The sequence below is a fragment of the Phasianus colchicus genome, chromosome 4, assembly GCF_987193195.1.
Source record: "Phasianus colchicus chromosome 4, bPhaCol1.hap1.1, whole genome shotgun sequence".
Classification (NCBI taxonomy): domain Eukaryota; kingdom Metazoa; phylum Chordata; class Aves; order Galliformes; family Phasianidae; genus Phasianus; species Phasianus colchicus.
This window is the reverse complement of record NC_143439.1, coordinates 19,578,759-19,600,469: the sequence shown is the minus strand read 5'-3', so window position 1 is coordinate 19,600,469 and position 21,711 is coordinate 19,578,759. Positions and strand designations below refer to the sequence as shown.

General features: G+C 36.8%; 1 protein-coding gene across 1 annotated transcript in view; it reads left to right on the top strand.

The window, feature by feature from the left end:
• SGMS2 (sphingomyelin synthase 2) overlaps nt 1–21,711 on the top strand; it is a 60,648-nt gene that overhangs the window by 2,685 nt on the left and 36,252 nt on the right. The window contains exon 2 of the mRNA XM_090138831.1: nt 630–710. The gene's annotated coding sequence lies outside the window, so the exon portion shown is untranslated. The remainder of the gene's footprint in view (nt 1–629; nt 711–21,711) is intronic.

Genomic DNA, 21,711 nt, shown 5'->3' with positions numbered 1-21,711 from the left:
AGTGGTCAACCTTGATCTATTTTGGCTAGTGGTGAGAGATTACACTTGGTGGCTGGTGCCGGGTAATACCACAACATTCGGAGAAGCTGAACAGAATGTCATACATGATAAGAGGACAGACAGCAATGCTGCGTCATCCAGAACGCCATCTCTATAGCGTACCTGAGAAGTAGATGGGGGAGGTATTGGCTTGCAAAGAGAGACAGCAAGGGGTGTGAACAGCTACTAGAACTCTAGCTTAAAACTTCTATAGAGGTAGTAGAGTGCTCACTCATTAAAGTCACATTTAATTTCACTTTTCAACTACAAGGAAGACTTTCAGGTGTAAAGCAAAAGCACATCGTGCACGGGCTTGAAAAGTTAATGTGCACGCTCCATGTTTTGGAAAAAAACCTGCACTCCTCCTCTGGAGAATGACCACTAGGGGTCATTCAGTGAATAAGAAATATTTAAGGCAGCTGCTTTTCACTTCAGTGATTTTCTGCTTTGCGGTTCAATTATTTTGTTCATCATTAAAAACACAGTTAAATTTACAAGAAAACTAAGTACTGGATTTCTAAGGATAAATGTCTTTTGAACAATTGTCTATCCCTGTATTTTATACACCAAGTGACTGTTGACATTTTCAGGAGTGCTGCTTACCTTGACTGGAACACAGGCACACAGCGTGATACCTGAATAGTCCGTCTGTTGTGTACTTCTGTCTTTAGGTAAGTAACAGCCCTAAAAATTCTGGTTCTAATTCCAATGTTGAAAAGCTTAAAACTATTAATCTGTTTGGCAGGTGTGTGTATTCCAAATTACACTGTCTTTTTTAAAGTTTTTGTAGTATATAATTTCACTCTGTTTTATCAGTCTTTAGTAGATAAAAGGACTACTGTGTTTTTTCCTTAAACATCAGGAGCAAGATGGACAAGTTCCACATAGGGTTTCTCTGGTGAAATGAAACTAAGGATAGGACAATTAAAGATTTTTCCTCTGTTCCAATTAAAATATTTCTTAAATATTTGGAAAAAAAAAAAGTGTATGTGTGTGCAGAAAAGGCGTTTTATATGGGAAAACAAACAAGCAAACAGACAAAAAGCCTCATGACAATCCTGCAAATAAGCTAGACCTGTTTGGAACTCTACACTTAGGACTAAAACAAAAGAAAGCAGGAAGACAGGTATGTGTTTAGGGAAGAAAACTGGGAAAAAGATTAGCAGATTCAGCTCGTCAGGTGAGCAAAGGCTAAAAACACAATAGTTCTTACCCAAAGGCCAAGGAAGAGCTCTTTTGAGCTATGAAACTACTAGGAAAGATGAGCTGGGAAACAAAGCAAACATGAACTAACAGCTTATTTTCTTAGGGAAGAGGGCGTACAAAGGACTTTCACTCTCATCAACAAGTCTAGGACATAACGTCCTTAGGAATGTTTTGCCAAATCAGTTTTGTTTTCCCGTGTTGAAAGGGATGTTCCTCCCATTAGTAGATGGTTTTCATCTGAAGTAAAAATACTGCACATAGAAATCTGCAGAGTAAATTCTTATGTCTCTGTACTTCAGAGTTGCCTTCTCAGAGTTTTTCCAAAACTGTTCTATCACTTACCCGTTTGCTACTCACTGCATACATCATTTAACTTAATTTTTATAATTAGAATGTAAACAATTTCCTTAATGAGAGAAGACTTTTTTTCAGAAACATTTTAATGTAGTTTCTTCCTCAGCCATTTGATTTATTGCAAATGGAAACTGAGCTATTAGAATGCTTTTCAATTATTTATTACTCACAACATACTTAAATGATGGACTTGTATAAGTCATTTAGGAGCAAAATCTCCATCCTAAAAAGATTTTTGGGCTGCTAAATAGAGAACTCTCAATCATACCCACCTGTTGGAAACAACTGTAACAGCCTGCTTGCCAGTGCAAAAATGGCACAGCTCAAGAATGTAACTTAACTGATTATTACCCTTGAAATTATTTATTTGAAAGAAAATTTAATAAAAATTTTCTTTATCAGTTTGGGTAAATACATGGACTTTCAAGTTTTAAAGTATTCTAAATGGAACTAGCAAGTCCAAGGATAATTCATACTCAAACACTGCAGTTACAGCTTTAAAAGACTGAAAAACATTCCGCATGAAAGTTTTATAGCTACAAGTGTTGTACACAAGGACTCTAGTAGATCAGTGAATTGCCACAGAATCACTAAGCTTTAAAAGACAGGTTCGTAAGAGTCACTGCTGAAAAAGTGCATTAAAGGCTTCCAGAAGAGTATTATCTGCTTGTTAGAAAGCAGGACAAGGATCATGGAATGCATGCTAGCAAGGAAAAAAAGATGTTTGCACATTGTACGTCCATTATTTGTTGCTGAATATCAGACCTTTTGACAAATTTCAGAGAAAAGCCTGGAAGCATTAAAAGCACATAGATGTTAATCTTTGAAAAACAGAGCACTTCAAATAGATCTGCACAATTACTACTCGACTGTAAAGATTTCGGGCTTATCTTTGAGTTTCAGTTTTTTTGTTCTGTAGCATATGAATATTCATTTTTTACTGTTTTGCATGTCCTTAATTTGAGGTAAAAGCTTTTAAAAGGAAGATATTTTATCCTAAATATTATTCTGTCATACACATTAAATAAAGTTTCCTACTGTGATAGCATTCATTAGTACTGAATTATAATGAATGCATTTCAGTGAAGAGCATCCAAGGGCCAAAGCTAACAGATTCAAAACACAATAATTCAGTTCAAAAGGTGCTTAAACCCAGCAATTCAAGTGAAGAGCAGACAAAACACTTTCATAATCCATATTTTCTCAAACTACGGACTTTTCCTAAGGATTAAAAACATTGAAATATTTGCCAGATGTGTAAGCTTGAAGCAGCTTTAACTGGAAGTCTTCATTGAAGACATCTCTGAGGAGCTTAGAATTCATATTTTCCCAGCAAAACTGCCTGAATTACTAACCAGGGTTATGGCAGAACCACTGCAGGCCATTTTGGTGTTACTTCATACCAAGATCTGGTCACTTCCTGCAGACCTTTCACTGATTAAAGGTGGCAGCAGCAACTGTTGATTAGTTAACTGACAGCTAACTACTTTCCCAAGTAGCACTGGTTTCACCTCCCAGCTTGACCTTACTGTGGCTGTGAGCAGAGCAATAGAGAACAGCCTGTGAAGCATTTGCACCCAGATCTCTCACGATGACTTAAGCTGGAACAGATGATTAGTGCATGTAATCAAATCAAAAGGAGCTGAAGGTTTTAGTCCTTTTTAAGAGGCTTTCAGTCCAGCAGCTAAGGATCAATCTCTTAATGCTAGAGTAAGCATTTATTTTCTTTTGCTCCCTTTAATGTTCAAGATATTCTGTTATGCTGACAGACACACCAGCAAAACTGAAACTGGAGAAAAACAACAAAAGAACTACTGGCAGGTTAATGCTTCTTGCAGACAGTTTTGATCAGACTCATTTACCTAGTTACCTGCATTCCCCTCTGTCTCCTCAGATGTTCTCTCTTACAACTAGAAGCAAGGTAAAAACTGTGAGGGAGCATTTTATAAAGGTCTCTGAAAAGTAGACCTTACAATCCTTTACAGCTTTGCAGTCTCATTGAAATAATCTTTTGAATCAGTAGAGATTCCTGACCACAGAGCTAAACAAGATCACAAGGGTGAGACCTGGAGAAAGGTCTAGGAATTGTTGTTACTGTCTGAAATAGACTTGCAATATCTTGGACAAGCTATGCAGGCCAGATAGAATTGCATCCAGAATCTGACATTCTGTTCAGAGGCAGCAGATAGTATTTCCAGGCTGGTACATGTCTGTTCTGCAAAGCTTCAATTTTGGCAGAAGAAATTCTGAAAAGCACAGCCCTGTGAGCAGTGCATTGGAAACTTTCAAAACAGCACATAATGAGGTGGGAAAAGAGTAGAAAGTTTCTTTCATTGCCATGCAAAGAAGGGAGAGAGAGAGAAGGAGGCAAAGAAACAAAGAGAAGGTGTGTATCTAGTTAGAAAGTTCTCCCAAAACAGACTGAAATATCTCAGTAAGAATGAATCATTACTCCATAAGCACTGTAAGCATTTGTTGTTCTTATTATTTCTTTGTCATAGTGCTTTCTGTCCACTTCTTATCCTATCAGGCCTTCTCTCCAATGTCAAATAGTTATAGATGTGCTACAGAATTATTCACTGGCTACAGTCAGAATGGGATTGTCTTCCTCATGAATATTCAGGCAGCAACTACAGTAAAATGTCTTTATGTTCATCTTTTGCTCTTTTTACCGCTCAGAACTTCAAAAGTGGAAAAATTTCAGTTCCTCACCTTCAGTTTAGTTTACCAAAGCATTATTTACAGACTTGACAGAAACAAACAACTTGCACAAAATGCCATAACTTCCATATCAAGATGAAAATATTAAATACCAAATGCTTAAGCCTGAAAACTTCTATTTCAGTTTCACTGTCCACCTAGAATCAATGGGCACATATACATCGTGGTTCTCTCCGAGTTATGAAATAAGAAACTCAACTTTTCCTCAATAGAGATTCCAATCAAGTAATCTGGACGACTGCTAAACATTGTTATGAATAAACAGTATTTTCATAGAACACATTCGTACTCATGAAGCAGATGTAAGGATTTGTATAGTCTGTCTGATTATGAGCCGTGTTTGTCTTGGACTTTAAACTTTGATTCTAAGGCATGGGTCATTTCTTTACCTGCTTTTTGAAGCAGAGTTCTAAGGGACGTTGGCACAGGATCACAGCATTTTGACTATGACCTTTTGGACAAGGAGATGCTTGTATGACAACATATCCTTTCTAGTCTGCAATGGGAGCAAAAGACAGTTTAAACCATATCACTTGTAGAGCAAAAGACAAAAAAAAACTTATTCTGGAGAGGCAAAGAGCTTAAAAAGTAGAAAGAATAGATCTCCTGGCATTTTGACCAAAAGCAGGTAGATCAATTGCAGGAAGAAGTCCTTCATGCTGAACAAATACAATTTTAGTTAAAGTGAAGAGAAATGCACATTGCCCTTGGATATTGTTTTCCTACCAATAAATTTGGTACACTATAAGTGTATGTATATATATATATATATATATATATATATACACACACACACTATAAGATGATATTTTAGGGTTTTTTTTTGCAGCTTCCTAAGACTTTGCTTTTACATCTATGCATGTCCTGAAAAAATAAAACACTCTCCATGTGAATCAAACTCCTCTTGAAAGTTGTTTAAACAAAGAACTCTGGAGAGTCAATAATTGGCATAGGTGTCAGTTTGTTGAACAGTATGTTCGGTTTCAAAAGGGAGCATTAGTTTGCACCTCACAGTACAAATACAAGCACCTGCAGTCTCTTTATACTACAGAATCTTAACATATATCAGGCTCAATGGACTGCAAGCAAACAGCACAATCTGGTAAGAGTCCAAGGAGCAGACTGACCTGGTTTCAGCATTTACTCATTTTTTTACATTGTGTTTCATTTGGTCATGACTGATGTGATTGCATTTTGTTTTGTATCTCTAAATCCTTATAAAGGTTGTATTTGGACGTGGCTCTAAAATCCACAGTGTTTAAAATATATTCACTTACGTGTTAATTTACAAATGACTCAAGTACGTTTCTGCAGAATGCTTAATAGTTACGAGGAAAATTTTAGGAGATTATTATGATAAATATTTTTTCATACTTACAGTATTACTCAGAGTTGGATTGAAATGATTGAAAAAAAAGATGCAAGAAGAAAGAACACTTCAACAGAATGCCTTTGTTCACAAGAAAATTGGGTTGCAGAATCATCTTTCAAGATGCTATGATAGAATGAAAAACAAAGCTCACAGTAACTTGAAAAAAAAGGAACATTTGGGTAGGAAGGACAAAGAAGCATAACGGAAAAAGTTAAAGTAGGAAACAAAGAAAGCTTTGAATTTGTAGAGTGAGATGTACTTCTAGCAGACTCATCACTAAATTCATATCCAGTTTTCCTTTCGTACAAAGTCTCCCATTTCAATTTTCTGCTAGTCTGGAAATCAAAACAGACAATCAAGATAAAATTACTTGAATTATAGTTATTTGCGTACAGAATTACCTTTTCAGTAAAATTGTTCTTACCAAGTAAATTTTAGAGAAAAGTGTCAACATCCCATAAATATCATTTGCAATATTTCCAGTGTTAACATATTCACTGATACATTAGGGTAATTAACAAACATCATGGTTGTTTTCATAGGAAAAAATTGTTATATTCCATTTAGCTTAACACATCTAAACACAAGCTATGTACTTGTCCCACAGTGTCAACACAGTGCTACTTAAATTCAGTCTAATAAATCAGAGGGGTAGCAGCATGAGGCTTTAGTTGGTTAGGTTCTAAGATACTCTGACCTCAGTAATTTGTCTAAATAACTGTCTTGACTACACTAAAGTAAGGTACCTTTAAATTCCCTAATAGATGTGCAATGGAACAGATGGAAGAGCACAGTCTTGTTACTGCAACAAGGTTGTTTACTGCCAAAGGACTACTTCACCCATCTTTCAATCAACCAGGTTTTTTGGAGGGTAGTGGGATAAGGCGGTCATGTAGCATTTTGTACAAAAAGATAACCTGCAATGATCACAAGGAGGGTCATAACAGGAAATACAGCTATTTCTTGTTTACAATAGGTACAATCTCATAAATCTCTAATTAACCCAAAATACAGTCCAGAGATGGAAAAAGTTCCTTCTAACTGAATTATTTAAATTCTGCTTGTTAAGTTTTTATCCGTTCTTTTTGGTTTTGTTTTTTAAGAGCATCATTACTGTTTTGCTAAAATGCTTTGATTTAGGAATAGTGTTTTCATAGCAAACACATTAACCTTGATTTCAGCTCATGTTGATTTTAGTCCATAGTTCAGTAAAGTTGTTACATGACTTAATCCAGAACATGTTTTCAAAGCTGCATATGAGCAGCTGGCTACCTGCTGTGGGGGTAGATCCATGTGATCCTGAGCCTTTGTGTCTAGTACCTTTGTTCTTGTTCAGTTGACCCATATCATAAAATTACTTCATTCCTTCCTGCCATTCACATTCACCTTGCCTCATGTGCCTGGAACAGTCTCCATTCTCTTGCATCCCTTGCATTTGTCTATACTTGCAGTTTTACAGCGGAGCTAATAGTGACCTGCCCTCAGTGTGTGAAGAGAGGATTTAGTTACAAAAGTGCTTGTTTCAGAGTGCATTTTTAGCACCTAGTTGTTCTCTACAGATTTTTTTTGTTTTGGTATTGCAGAGCTAAAAACGAATGAGGTGGTTTTTGTGGAACCTGTCATTATAGCACTCCATGAAAACTGCACCAGATGAAAGCCTAAAGCAACTATTGTGGGAAACCACATCAAGATCCAGCCTGCATGTACTTACACAGCAGCCTATTAAAATTTATTCTGATCTGATATATGACAATGTCCTCCATAATCTTCCTGTTTAATCTAAAATTGTAAAAGTACAATTGAACATATCTTTTTTTAAGCCCAGAGAACACGTTTCATACATTTCTTGGAAAAATTCCCAGAAGGGTAACTAGAAAGGGATGGGCTAACCTGACAAAAAAAAAACAAAAAACAGAAGAGAAAGCCAAAATAAGCAACTTGCACACTTGTCCTTAAAAAAAAAAAATCTTTTTAAGTGTATAGGAGAGTTATAGATACAGTTGAACATTTGCATTCAACAAAACTATAAAACCAGACATTTCTTTCCTACAGATATCATGAGAGGGCTCAAGGCACAATGTTCACTGCCAGTTCTTTCACACAGAACAATCTGACATGTAGAACACAAACTTCTTGCACACTTTCCCACTTTCCCCTGAACTTCAAACAATGCAAGCTTTTCATGTTATTTACTCAGAAAAGCATAGCTGAGATCCAGCATGTGGTTTTCCACCTTTCCATAAGATTTGCAGCTCAGAGGACAAAATGAGCAGCCATCTTGTTCTGGAAAGACACAGCAATATATCTTCTGACTGAAGGAAAACATGGGAGCATCCATCCCTATGCACACACTTCCCCACACTTGGTACTTCTAAGAGTATATAATTTGGTAGGCTTGGATAATTTCTTTCACTCCTCAATTCAGACTCACCCTTTCCATCTAAGACCACAGTTATCAAACCATTAGCTTGAAAGGCTCTATTGTAGGAATAACATTTATAGCCACCCTTGTGATACATCAAGACAGTCCTCCCCTTAGAATCTGTAATTTCTCACTTCATTTGAAGCCCCTGATTCACTGTGGTTTAAAAAAAACTTGAAAGGAAAATGCATTCTTTGGCACTAAGGAAACCCACAGGCTTCTGGCCCTTGTGATTAATCTATCTGATGCCCAGGAAAATAGATGCCTTCCTTTGCCTTAATAGGCACGTCCCTGAAATAGCAGGCATGGTAAACACTGACCATCTCTTTACATTTCAGGACATTAACAAAAGAATCTCATCCAAGAGATGTTGTTTTCAAAAATGTAGAACAAATTACTGTATTTCCTTGAATACTATTGTTAAAAAAAGAAAGGCATCAGAAAGTTTTCTTTTCAGGTGTTCTGGCTTCAAGAGAAACAGCTCTGATCTGTGGTCAAGGCTTTGTAGTATCCATGGCAGAGTAAGACAGACAATGATAGGAGAGCCAGAGCCTAGTGGGAAATATCCAGGCCTTCTGTATTTCCAGGTGAATTGTGAAACTTTACACTCATGCCTTACAGAAACTTTAACTTGATGTTCTTTCTTTACTGAGCAGAAATCAGATTTTGCTGGAAACTTTACATGCTAAATAACTTTGTTTATAGATGCCACTGCAAGGGAAAATCCAGTTCCTTTCTCAAATGATCAGGAGTTCAGATTCCTTCTTGAAATTTTTGCAGTTCTCTTTCATGATCCCTTTCTACAGCACAGGAAAGATGGTAAAACTATTTCACCCCGGAACTGTATTTTTAAAATGAATTTCAGATAGATATTGTGAGGATCTAATATGCAAGTTTTAATCTTTCACATAAAATAATAGAAATGCAGGATACCTTAAAGATTTCAGTTCTCCAGTGCTCTATCTATTTGGAAAAAAACAGTTTCAAATATCTGTTACACAGCAGATATTGGTACCACTCCTTACGGAAATACCTTGATCTTTGTATGTGCTTGTGCTTTCTGCAAATTCTGACAACAACCTATAGCACGATGGTCAGTAAAATACTGTGCAGTTGATGCATCTTTCCTGTTCTGTTTTGATGTAGATTAAAAAAAAAGAACCCCACCATGAGTTATTGAGGAAATACATTTGAGAAAGTCAGAATAACATTTAAAAAAATTAAAAACAAGCAGCACCTTTTAAGAATGTAGAATACAACAGTGATGCATACGACCAAGCTGATTAGTAATTGTTATGGTAAATCAGTGACTTCTAATAACAAAGAGAAACAGGCATTTCTGTTCTGATGTTCTGATTAACTCAAATGAGATAGTTGTGGCAAGCCTCCTTCTTTTATTCCCTAGTTTAGATACAGCCCCTGCAGATTTACTGACTATTAGGCAGGAAGCCAAATGCTTTCCATTTATGTGTTTATTATCACTCATGAAGAGTAAACTTTCCACCATAAATGATTTTAAAAGAACAGTTCTTTCCTAAGTTCCTTTCAAAAAGGAGTAATTTGCTTTAAATGCAGTATAGGATTTTCAAAGTTATCCTTAAACCATTTCTGCCTTCACCACTGGTAGAAAGTCTACCTTTAACCAAATTTGAAATGACTGTTTTTTTTAAAAATAAAGTGTGTGGCTTCTCCAGCTTTTCTAATCTATTTTGAAAATTATTCACTTAAATAGTAGTAACTAATTTAATAAAAATAATGTGAATCTCTTGGATCCTAGAGAACACACATGCTGCTTTGAGAAATATGATGTACGTGACGCATTCTTTGCTATATTAGTGATCAGGATGGCTCACTGAAGGGTCTAATGAGCTCCAGAAAAAAGGCAAGAAAAGGATAAAGCTTGGCAGTGAGCAGTAGGGAGAGGACAGAAACAGTGGGAAGGAGGCAAAGAGACAGAAGGAAGACAAAGTCCACTGTTTGTAGACAGCATTATATTATAGCAGCACAAAGATTATTTAATTGGAAGCTGAAGCAGCTGAGCTGTTACCATTCCTGTTTTCTGTGCAGTTTAAGCATCTTCCATGTTTTCATGTAGATACCAGAAAAAAGCACCAATATGTGTTAGTTATAGAGCACATCTGAGAAAGACAACAGAAACAACAAAGAAAGTGGCATTTTATGAGACCCTCACTGTTCTCTCTGTTTCTGTCTCCTATCACTTACACTTATAAGTGAGGTAATCTTTCCTCATGCACTGCCTGGCTTAACTTGATGTGTAGTTGTTTCTTTAGGTAGCTCAGTCCTGCTTCAAATAGCACAGTACTCCTTCCTGAGCATATTTTTGTAATATATATATTTTTCAACTCTGTTACTGTGCCTTAAATAGTGACCTGAAAAGCAGAGAACTGGTTAATAAAGCAAACAAGGCAAGTATTGTATCATATTACTCAAGATGAGCAAATGAAATATGGGTAGAGAAGAGAAAGTAACCAAGTAAACTACAAGCCTATAAACAAACTTTAGTAGTGTGCAAGGTTTTAAAACACCCAACATAAAAACTATTAATACATCAAATTAAATGTAAATTTGAAAAGAAGTGAAGGGTAAAGAAGTCTTTCATGGGAAGACAACTGTACGATGTCTACCTGGATGCCTTTTTCAGATAAATGCAAAACAACCCCTTCTTTTTTCCTAGTTTAAAATAAACCCAGTAAGCCTAATTTTGATGGACATCATGAAACCTTTTGATATGCTAGCCTTTCAAAAATTAGCTGAAAATGAGAAAGACTACAGTGTAAGAGAAAATAAGAATTTAGGGCTAAGAAATGAACTGGAATCAGATCAAAGTCACAAAAACATAGATTTCTTGGTGTTGGACAGACAGTACTATCTTCATTACTACAGCAAAAATAAAAAGATTCAACGTGTTACATTGAAACGGGAAGTGTATGTTTGAAGCAAAGTTACCAGCTGAATTTTCTAGGATTAGTTTGGAGACTAAAAATAGTGGATAGTATCATAGCTAATTTTGGCACACCATAAGCGCGCTTATGACATTTTCTGATGACAAAGTTTGGAGGCAGTGTCAAAGCAGAAAACGCCTAGAATGTCATGAAGGTCATTGAACTTCAGTTACAGGAAGGGGGTGAGTTTAAAAGTACAAAGTCCAAAGTTGTACCCTTTGAAATTACTAACAGGAATTTTCTACTACCTGCTAAAGGTTTATGATTTAGAAAAGAGACTTAGGTAAATAAAAAAAGAAATAAATCAGTATTTTCATCTGTTGGAGCAAAATCACATCCCCTCAGGCACAACTATGAAAAAAATGTTTTCCTATAGACAGACAAGTGTTCAATCCATTATGTAAGATTTTTATATGGCCTTTTCTGGAATAGTGTCAAATGGACAAGAATCCTGATGAAAGAGATTTAAAGGATTTATCTTATTTAGCTCAGTCTTTTTATTATTTATTCACTTGAAATCTGAGGAAATGTGTATTACCACTCTCTGAATACACTGAAGATAAAGAAGGGGGGGGGGAAAAAAACACTGCCAGAAGGAAAGAATTTAAAAACTACTCAGTTTCAGCATAAGATCACCTGCATATACTGTCATAAAAATGTATCATGGAAATTACAAAGATTTCCATACGTCTGGGATACAAACTACTGCAGCAGCTTCATGATAAGAGTATGGAGTAGAGAAAAAAAGACCAAAAAAAGAACCACTTCAGAATTATTTTAAGATGAAAGTTTTATAAATTTATAAGTGGGGTTATATTATCTGATAAGTTGCAGGAAAAAGCTGGACTCCATAGTCCACAAAATCTTCTCTGGTCCTGTGTTCTTTTTAGAAAAAGAAAAGCAGGTAAAAAGGCAACAAGATTTCTATCCAAATATAAAGAAATAAAATTTAAATGATATGCAGCTGTGATCTGATCACCAGGACCTAGGTTAGCTGGCAATCAACTGGACTCTCTTACTTGAAATTTTGGAAAAACTTTACTATTCTGTTTCTTTTACAGCATACCCAGCTGCTCTTATAACTACTTTTGGGACTTTTCCAATGCAGTTACAGGAGGTCGATCTGTGCCCTATCTGAGCAGTTCTACTTTCGTTTCCATTACAGCAAATAAGGAATTGTTTTCACTATACTAACAATTCAGAGCCAGGACCTCTTTTAGTAAAGTTCTTGTATACCACCATGAAAACAATTTGCTCCCCAGGGATAGTACTTCAACAGAAACAGCTTTCAAGTTTTAGTGAGTTTTCGGCAGAATGGAAAGGAGTTCTTGAATTTTACGTACCTATGACACAGATACATCCAGAGAAGGAGTCCTCAGTACAGCAGAGATGAGGACTTACTTGAACACATGCAGAGAGAGGCCACAAAAACGGCCCAAAGGTTGGAACACCTCCCTGTGAGGACAGACTGAGAGCTGGGGCTGCGCAGCCTAGAGAAGAGAAGAGTGACCTGAGAGCAGCCTCTAAGTATCTAAAGGGGGATGTAAGAAGGAAGGAGACAGAGACAGCAGGGTCTGCTGTAACAGGGTTAGGGGAAATGGTTTCACACTAAAAGAGGGGAGATTTAGCTCAGACATAGAGAAGACTTCTTTTACACTAAGGGCAGAGAGGAGCTGGCACAGGTGCCCAGAAAGGCAGTGGATGCCCCATCCCTGGAGACAGCCAAGGTCAGGCTGGAGGGGCTCTGAGTACCTGATAGAGCTGCAGGTGCCCCGTTCAGTGCAGGGAGGTTGGACCAGATGGCCTTTAAAGGTCCCTTCCAACTCAAACAATTCTATGATTCCATGACAGCTTTCTACAGCTGCACAAACCCAGAGGTTTTGTTTGCCCTAAAGCTCAGCTGGTTTTGCCAACACAAGCAATTGGTCTAATAAAAACCCTTTCTCATTAAAACCTTGCCTTAAGCATCTTGTAAGCAACAGGGGAAAGCCAAAACTAAAAAGCTCTTCTTCGACCACATTGTTTATGATGGAAACAGTTTATAAAAGTCTAAATAAAGTAACTGATGGACAGCTCTACCACTCCCAGTCCTCTACCACTCCCAGTCTTGGGCTTTGTGTTTTGGTGACCTTGTTCAGTAACAACTGATTTCCACAGTTGCACTGCCCCCAGGGCAGCCAGTAACTGTGCTCATTCCCCTGGAAGTTCTGTGGAGCATCTCCCTCAGACAACCTATCCTCTCATCTCTGCAGCACAGGTGAGTCTGGTGTGTGCTGAAATCATGTGGCTCAGTACCTGTGCCAGTTTACAGCCCACATGCAGCTCTGACATGGTAGCTCTTGCCTTCAGGGGCTCCAGGCCATTGCTGCACATCTTGGGGTGCCTGCCACTCAAGCCTTCCATTCCAGGATAGACACCTTTTGCCACAGGGCCTTGGCATTAGGGCTTGACGCTCCCATAGATAGAGCAACTATCAAGGAGGCTGTGTTAGTGGTGCTGTTGGCTCTGCTGGGTCAAGAAACACAAAAGGCAGAGAAGACTTCAGAGCCCCCAGGAGGCCCCTCGGCCCTACAAGTTTATCCATAACTGCTTGATGCAAATTCTGCAGCTTCTGCTTTTCCAGAGACATTTAGCTCTAGGTCACAGCTTGTAAACTCTTCGGGTGGTCTCCTAAGGCAGCCAAGCACACAGGCTGTGCTTTTATTTTAAGGAGGAATGGGAAAACCATTTGATTACAAAGGATGCTCAAGTAGGCCTCTTTAATTTCAATTTCTTCCCGCTTTAAGCTATAAATGTAGCTGAAGATCACAAAGGGTTCTTAAGTAAATACCAAAAGACAACATTTACAATTTTCCACACAGCTACACCCAAAACCAATAATACAAGGGAATCTGTCCAAAACTTTGAAGTGTTATTATAGTTTGCGACACAGCAAAATACTGGAGTTTCTATGTATTTATTTAGTCAGCTACCACTCCCTCAGCAAGTCTTTACATCTGTTTATTTGGTACATTGAAATACACACTGTTAAGAGTTGTAGTATTTTTAAGATATTTGTATCACAAACTCACATTCACAATGTCTCCTTAACTTTTACTTTCATGATAAAAAATAAGATCTGTTTTTAATCTATTTTGTGAGAGAAAGGAAGCCTTTGATATGATAAATCTATTTCGTCCTTAGTTGTTTTCTTCCCACTGAATGTTTTTCCCATGGTTCTAGCAAGAAATTTTTCTAAAAAATATTTTCTGCATTGGATCCTATTAAATGAACAGAAGAAAACAGAAGACAATAGATTAGTATTGTTGTTTGTGACCATTTGGTAGCACAAAGAAATCATCAATTGGTACAAATGATATAATTTAGCCAAACGATATAGTAAAGCAATTACAATTAAGGTGATTTTTTATATTTTAATTGTCCATCACTTAGATTACAGTAACTCATGTACCTTCCAAAATCAGATTCAGCGACTGAATTATTTCAGAAGACCAAGTTTTATAGTTTGTTTTGTTTTATTGTTGGCTGATTGGTTTTGATTTGTTTGTTCCTTTGTTTAAGTTAAGAATTGGTCACATTGTATTGCTTATGTTGTGTTTTAATCTTCTTCCAAAGTGACTTTCACCTGCAGTAATGCTCTGTGATAAACTCTGTAACATTCATACCCCAAGCAAAATTGCACCCTCCCTTCTGGTAGACGCACTGCATTGCAATTTCACTTAAAAGCATTGTCAGCATATTTAGCATGAGTTAGATCCCAGCTCTCTCCTTGGGTAGTTTGGTGAACTGAAGTTTATGGAAATACCTTAATAGACCTCAGTCAGGTGCAGACTAAAAGGTCAGAATGTTTATTTCTCAGAAATGAATGGTAAGCTTTTCAGTGGGAGTGAAAATGATATTTACTATATATTGCAACTTCTCTTTGCTACAGTTGTAAGAAAGGCATTAAGTTTATGCAAGAAAGCCCAAACATAATCCACTGAAGTCATGTGCAGTTTGGTTTCTAAGGTTTTTATGGAAAGTTAAAAGAAAACATTTGGATTAAACACTGAATTGCAATGTTAGGTTCTTGGAATGAGAACAAAAATATTTTGCTATTAAATGAAAATATTTTAATTACACTAGAAACCACAGAGTTTGTGATGCTTGCTCAAACCCCTGTTTCTACAGAAATGCATTAAGAATACATTTCAAGTATTTCTATCAGATGGGTGCTACATATTTGATAGGATTCTTAGCACATAGAATACTACAATACTATGTAGTAATTCCATCTCAGTGTTATTAAAACCGGTGTTGCTTCATTTTTAACAGTTCTGACAGTTCCTCAGTAAAGTATACCCACACAAAAGTTAGTCAGAATCCTAGTGCTATATAGATGGCTGTGCAGCAGCATAAACAGGTGTTTGCTCCAAGCACCCCCATAGGCAGCAGGATTACTGAAGAAGTAAAATACACTTTTTATGGACATGCAACGAACATTTTTGAAACTCAACATTCATAGGCAAGCCAACCCGAAATCCCGTGTTTCTGCAATAGAAAGTTGCAGTTCACAAAGAGCACACAGTTTATTTCTTCTGTAATTTTAGACAAGTATGGAGCAATGTTAAACCAGTTAAAACCACAAAGCCAACTACAGTTATTAAAGCAATTTACAGGGACTACCCAAGAATATAAGTGGGGGTATTTGGAATGTGCTGTAGCATTTATTATACCATAAGTGTTCTTACTCTTAAATGTCTCTGCTTTAAGGTTCAGAGATAGAGAGGATAATAGTTCTCCAGTAGTTTTTCTTGCCAACACAATGTATTAGGCGTAACACTAGCTTGATAGATTTATAGCATGTTGCTAAAACAGAATATCAGTTCATTGCCTAGAATTATTGAAGAATACTTGAACTGCAGCCACGGAAGTGAAAAGAAGAAAACACATTATAAAATAGAAAGAAAAGCTCCAAGGAAAAAAAAAAAGAAGAAACCTATTATTTTATATTATCTATAATACAGGGGCTACCCAGATAAGTGATAGATTCTCCTTCTCTGAAGAAATTCAAGATTTATCTAGATACCTACATAGGAGACCTGCTATAGAGAACAGAAATAGGCTCACCAAACTCTAGAGATCTCTTCCAAGCCCCACAATTCCGTGATTCTTTATAATACAATAGAAAGCTATAACACTATAGTAGCAAGGTTCTAAACTACAACAAGTAAAGACTTACTTGAGCACAACAGCTATAGACACAGAAATAAGAGAACAAAGATACTTAACATTCAGAAGACCTCAAGTGTGCAGGAAACTCCAACAAAACACCCTCACCTCCACCGCCAGCCCTTAAATGAGGTCTGGGAAGGGGTGGATCCTGGCTACACCCCTTCTGGTCACTCAGGTACATTGCATGCACCTGAGCACCCCTGGGTTGGCCCCACCTTCCCACCAGGTGCTCAGTCACTGGCTCAAGGCCTGATTTAGTGTTTTCACTACATCTTTGAATGTTCCTAATTAGATACTCAAAGAAGGTGGTTTTTAAAATATTTATTTCATATAATAACCTGGTAACTACTAATATTGTCTGAAGGTTTATTGATGTAGTCATCTATGTGGGAACTATTGAATCATGGTCTGAACCTCTGATTGATCACCTGAGACAAGCAATGAGTCAGCCATGGGAGCACAGGTGAAGGCAATTCAGCTGTGTGACTGGAAGGGGTGGAGCCTGGCTGCACCTCTCCTAGACCCCATTAAAGGGCTGACTTTGACTAAGGAAGCTTTTCTCTCGGGAGATTGTTCCTTTTGGGCTTTTTCCTGCAAGTCCAGGGTATGGGTAAGCTTTTTTGTTTGTTTCTAATTAGCCCTTTCTGGTGTAATAGCCTTTCCAGTTATATGCTCTCTAAAGATTAGCCTAACTTCTCTGTATACTTGTTAATTATACATCATCATCATTATTAGCTAAGGTGTTATGAGGGCGTATATGCAAAAACTGCGTGACTTTAAGAATGATCAAGAGAACTGTTTTTTCTAAAGCCGTTATTGATGGCAATCCTGACTGTAAATCCTTCCTCAATACTAATAGTTTTGTGAGTTCTACAGATTAGGTGGGAGAAAATTGACTAAATTTGAAATGACAGTTTGTTTATTACTGTTCACTAACTTTAAGGTCAGATTATTTTCTCCAAGCTTTATCTCATTGCTTCTTTCAGGGTGCAGAAAATAATCTACTAAATTGCTTTTCAGAGAATCCAGTTCTACATAATAAAGCTTGATCAACTTTGATTAAGATTATAGATCAGAATTAAGATGTCGTCTAGTCTGCCTCTTTCTCTGTGAGGAGAAAGTAAATGATTTATCAAAGTTGCTTTTTGGGGATTTTCTTATTTTCCGTCTTTTTAAACTCGCTAAAGAAAGTTACACAACATACAGCAAATATAGAAGTTTTAAAATTTAAGTAGTAAAAATGGATTTCATCTTTGCATACATCTCTTAACTAGTCTGGAGCACAGCTTTAAAAATAACTTAATCTTTAAGAGTTATCTTCTTGAATGTGTATTTATATCTTATTTTTTTATAATAAACAATAAGAAATATAAAATATGTAAGTATTTAGAGGATGTTATCTTGAAGAGACAAGGCAAGGGAAAGTTGCAATAGGATATTTAAATCAAGTTATAAACTATTGCTATTTGAATAATGTTGGTCTATTTTTATTATGTAAATAGGAATGATTTAAATACAAAGCAAAATAGATGGATAGGGACAACTGAAAAACAGTGGGCTTTGTATTGTATTTTGTAAGATGTGATTTATTGGTCTCCTCCCTTTTTATATGTCTTTCTGGACACATTTCACTGAAATAGAGGGTGAATAAATATATCTAGGTTTGGTGCAAAATGGTACAGATTTCAGCAAACTGAAAATCAGTCTAAACCAAACTCTATTTTTCAGCATGTAGTCAATTTACCTGTTCAGTAGCACATCTTTACTTGTAGTAATGTGATCTATAGTGTGTTAAATGTAGGAAAGGCTACTCTAGAGTTGGAGCAATACTTAACAATAAAGCTAAAAAAACAAACAAACAACAACCTAAATCCAAGCAGGGTTTTACTTGTAGATGCTAAGTTCTAAATGACTCTTCAAAGCATAAATCAAAATCTTGGAATGCCTTGAGTATTCCCTGAGGAGTTAATGTTGTTGAGGCATCTCGAGAAACAGTTCTAAATCCAGCTGTTTTTTTATGCCTTAGCATGTAATCCCTACACAGTCATCATAAAGTAATAGTGCTTTACATGTAAGGTGTTTTTCCTTGTTGATATATGTAGCCTACTGCTTCAATATTTTATGTTATGGTATGCAAACAAAAAAATGGTAACTCACTGGCAGCTCGAGCCATAGACATCATAGATTTGTGAAGTTATTTCTCTGTTGTTTTAAATGGAAACGAGAGCTACATTCAAATGAGCTAGCTCAGCTACTGAAAGTAGCGTAGCTATGGCAGCATGCAGTTCTGTGTCAGCTGTAAGATGTGACTGTGAAAGTAAGTAAATATTTGGACAACTTGTTGGCAGAGTTCTAGTGCTGCAACAGTACCCAGCCAGCACACGTGGCACTCAGAAAGAGCTTGGCCTAAGTGTTGCTATACCTGTCAGCTGCTCAGTGCTGCAGAGTGGGCCCAGGAGCTCTCATGAACTGGTAAAGAAAAGGAAATGAAAAACTCTATTCTGCTTATGAGTGTGTGTGTGGTAATCTCTTAATCAAAAGTGTAAGACTAACAGTTGCTTCTGCCCAGTTTTGAACTGTCAGGTACTTTTCCAAGTACTCCAGTATAATCATTATCAGTGCATCCAAACAGTATTACTTCTTCCTCTATATATGTGTTTTCTATCAATAAGATGTTTATGTATTCATCTAATTATTTGGATGATCACTTTACAAACTTATTTTTGTTTCAGTTCTACTACACTGAGGAGCCCAAGAAGAGGGGCTTTGCCAAGAGTGCTTCAAAATGTTCATGGAAGGCTGGATGCCATTCCTCTAGAAAACTGCAAACCTGGATCACTTCACAAAGTTGCTTCATAATGCAGCCCTAGCTCAGGGCAACATACGTGTGATCAATGTGTGCTAGTCTCAAACATCTAGGTTGGTCATTTAATACCTACATGGGTTTGTTTCCTGCCTTGGAAAAGTGTAAGCAGGCTAATGCTTTGAGGGCAAACATATTCTGTTGAAGAGCATTCTGAGGCCTGTCACTTAAGCTGACTGCACCAGTGCCTTTACATTCGGTGTCTGAGGGTAGATTAAATGAGGTGATTGAGATATTATTAGCAACTAAATGATTGTTAGAAACTGCTCTAGCTAAGTCAGCTGACTTTACAACTCTGCTGCCCTTAAAATTGATTTCAGGAAAGCTTTTTTTCTAGCATATAATTTGTTTTAGATATGAATAATTTACAGGCTTCTTTTATGATATGCCACAAAGGATCAATACCAATATAAAACATACTCACCACTGTATATGCCAGCTATTGCAAAATTCTATGCTATTCTTTTCACAGAACAAATTTCAAATATATGCACTGATTCAATACAAATTATTTTCCTTAAATCATATGAGCTATTCATTAATTCAATAGCTAGTAGTTTCTTAACTTTCTTTTATCTTCCTCCTAATTACCAAGTCGGATATCCCTGTTACTTTTCAGTGCTCAGCATAGGTAACAATAATAGCCATTCTTTTCTCAAGGTTCATTTCTAACTGCTGGAAGTTTCTGCTGGGGAAAAATAAGGCAAATTGAAATAAGGACTAATGCTAACAGTTAGAACCTGTGTTTCCAAAATGGTGGTAGTAGCATTTTGTTTGATACATATTTTATCACATTTATGCTTTTAGGTGCTTATTATGCACAGACATTAGGAAATACTGTTATTTAGATGGCCCATGCTCGTTTGGCTCTGTGGTTTTTGTCAGATAAAGTCATAGAAAAGCATTTGCCCAAGAACATCTAAGCTCTGCAAAATGCACAGTTTGGTCTCCATACTGTTACAGCTAGGCTTTGGAAATCAATATTGGTATGACTGATGATAGTTTGCTCTGTCCAGAATGGCTTGGATCTGATCAGAAGGTTCTACAATTAAGAACTGAGTTATACAATGGGGGTAGTTTACATAATGGGATTGAAGGGAACCTAGAGCATAGCAATGCTTCAGTTTATAACCTGAAAATTCAATTAGCATTAGTATCTATCTGGAATCTAGTTGGTTAAACACAAAAAGGGGACAGGAACCAGTGAAAGTGGTTAGTTGCTATGAAGAGCAACATCTTCTGGAAGTGCATGCATGCTGTGAATGCTGGATACATCATATGTTTTTTCCTCAAATATGTATAAGCAGAGTTTGCCACCCACTGACACAAGATACTGTCACAGCCGAAATTTGCCTGGTTCTAAAAATAGCATAAAATAGATGTATTTTAAGCTTCCTTACAATAAATATTTAGAAGTTATGTTTATTTAGTTTGTAATCTAAACAAAATTTTGCCAAACTTCCAAGTCTGACAGGTTTTTACTAGTTCTTCATTTACAAACTTGTTTTCAGTGGTGAATTAACATAGCATTTATACTCAGGGTAATTGGTTTGGATAATGTTCAATATGTGGCTATCTGGAATATACTACAAAGCCTTCATAGGTCTGATCATTGTTGTTATATGCATCTACACTTCATTTGACCCTGGCAGCTCTCTGTATTCTAAACCATATTTCTTTACTTTCCTCTTAAGAGATTTTTCCAGTGCATTTTATTTCCCATATTAAAGCCAATGTTAGCTACCTACCCTTCTGGGGGTGTATGCTTCTATATAACATTGGAATGACTTGCGTCCTCCTGTACAAGGTTCTAAAACATAGATAGCCACTGTTATGGTCTACTGATGTGTTTAACTCTTAATTTTTCCTTTAAAATTCAAAAACATCCATTTTACCTTTTCTCATTCCTACTGCATGTAGCAGAATGAAAATTGAAAACAAAACAACCTCACTTCTGTTCACTGTGTGGATATTTTAGTTTCATCTGTAATGTTGGCAGAAAGTGCATGGTTTTGGAAGGGATTAGTTATCTTCTTCAGTGCTAGGGGCTCAGAGGCACCAGAAGCTGTGCGTGTAGCAGCAGTAAAGGCAGGCCACCACTGGCAATACCAGCTCTTGTCCCTGGGTTGGGTTATCCATGATTTTGAAATGGCTCACTAACCAAGAGCAGTGTGCATACCACAGAAATTCCCATTGGAAGTTCCTATTCTAAAGACAAAGCAGGAAGTGTATCTTCTGAGGTGCCATGACAAAATAAAGAATCCTACTTTTTTTTTTTACTCTAACAGCTGTGAATATTTTAAAATACAAAATACCATAAGACTAGGAAAATCTTCAGTTAATATTGCCACTGTCTGATAGACCTTCAAGAAGATCTTTATATTTCACTTGAGCTATTAAAAAATGTATAAAATATCTCTACTGCTGCAGTGTGCTAAATCACAAGAACCTCTTTAATTGGCTTTGCCATCCTGGGAACTGTGATGTCAAATTTAGTTGAGGGTACAGAATGACAGTTCTTCAGAATAAAGGGACTTTACCCTTGCATCTGTTTTTC